This window comes from Acomys russatus, chromosome 10 (assembly GCF_903995435.1).
Source record: "Acomys russatus chromosome 10, mAcoRus1.1, whole genome shotgun sequence".
Taxonomy (NCBI): domain Eukaryota; kingdom Metazoa; phylum Chordata; class Mammalia; order Rodentia; family Muridae; genus Acomys; species Acomys russatus.
This window is the reverse complement of record NC_067146.1, coordinates 64,486,312-64,488,426: the sequence shown is the minus strand read 5'-3', so window position 1 is coordinate 64,488,426 and position 2,115 is coordinate 64,486,312.

Here is a 2,115-nt window from a genome sequence, read left to right as displayed (position 1 = left end):
TTCCCTGTTTGGAGGGTGTAGTCCATCACGGGCATAGCAGTGGTGACGCTCCGTGGTCGTGGCGCATCTGTCCACCTTAGAGACAAATTCATCACATGTTTGCAGGTCAGGAAACAGAAAGCTCCAGCCAGAAAAAGAAGAGGCTATCACCTTCGAAGCTCATCCTGAGAGTCTACTACTGCTTGTTGTGTCACATGTCATCAAAGTTGTGTGATCTTCCTAAATTGTTTCTCCAGCTGGAGATCAAGTATTCAAACAAATGGGCCTGCAGGGGTCATTCCACATTCAAACTGTTCATCACACACACACACACACACACACACACACACACACACACACACCACCACAACAACACCTACTTTATTGTCAAACTCATTTATACAAAGCAGATGGCAGTGCTGTCTTAAAGCACTGTAGATTAAATGAGCCTCTTTATGCAATATGCAACTTCAGATCTTTATTATAGCAATGCAAAAATGGACTACTAGTATTGTGTACTTTAGAAATATGACAGGAATTTAATGACCAACAGAAAGAATGACCTAATGAATTTTAATTTTTATTTCAAAGAAATTCAAAACATATAAACTGTTTCGAGTTTCAGTTCAATTTTGGGCAGCATGAGAATGGAGCTAGTAGGAGAACTGCAGTAGATGTGCCATTGAAGTTCTTTCTTGCCTGAGAACATACTTCTTTTGTTTGCTTGATTTGTTTGGTTTTATGTTTGTTTGTTTGTTTGTTTTGAGACCAGAATTTGATATATAACACAAACTGGCTTTGAGCCAATGATTCTTTCTACTGATTGGATAATGGAAGTGCATATTATATATTTTAAGACCTTCATGAAAGCTTTAAAAGTGCAAGAAATAATATTTATATATTCACTCCTATATTCCATTAACAACAGTTTGCTGCAGCTACACTTTAAAAGTGAATTTGAGAAAAACTTTCAAATGTGAGATCACACAAAGGGCTTTTGCTTATGGAAACATAGTGTAATTATCAAAATCAGGAAGGTAATACCGGTATGCTCTTACTAAATAAAGTATTAGCATACTTCAATTTCATCAGCTCTCTCATTAATATTTTTTCTTTCTTTCTTTTCCTCCTTCCTTCTTGCATTTCTTCCCTATATTTGGATAGAATATAGGGCATCTTTCATGCTAAACAAATACCGTACCACTGAGCTATACCCTATTATAATAATTTTCTTTAGCAAAACAAAGGCATTGCTGAAGTAGGTGTGGTAGCTGATATTGATAAACATGGTTTTTAGGAGACTAAGATGGGGAAGATTGAGTTTGAGGCCACCATGGGTACATAATGACAAACAGTCTTTAAAAAAAAAAGAAAAGACTCAAACAATCTCTTATCAGAACCAACTTTAAGATCAAACAGGGCATTTAGTTGTCATGTCTTCTCTATCTCTCTTACTCTGAAGTGCTTGCTTGGTCTTTCGTTCATGACATTGACGTTTTGAAGTACACAGGAAGTCTACTACTTCTTAGCGTCAGACTCACATTATGTGTTTTTTTGTTGGGAATAACACAGAAGTGGCCCATGTCCTTCTCAGTGCATCCTACCAGGAACTATCACTAGTCACACTGGCTCTGATCATCTCATTAAATTCAATGTGCAACTTGCCTGCACTTTAAGGTACTGTTTTCCTATGCGCAACGGAGCTGGTATTCTTAGTGCTAAAACAAAAGGATACCAAAGAGTTTCCGTGTGTGAAGAGGAAATGGTTGGCTCTGCTATTTCATCTTTCTAGAAAGTACAAGTAACAAGAAAATGTTTAAATGGAAATCTGAAATTTTCAGTACTTTTGCTGCAAAACTATTTATCAAAGAATCTGCAGCTCTGAGTTCCCTGGAGACAAACAGAAAAGCCTTAGAGAAACAGCGTATTCTTCCTCTAACAGCAGCTCCCGGTGAGCGGAAACATAAGACAAACAGAGTCCCTGTGATGCTGTATGTGGTTGGCTCACTATTGGATCGCGCTTCAAAACCCTCTGACAGGAGAATAATGTCCTTACGCTATTAGTCACACTTTACAATCAAAAGAACACAATGCCAGTCTTAAAACTAAGAGTCCTGACTTCCAGCTTCTTTGATC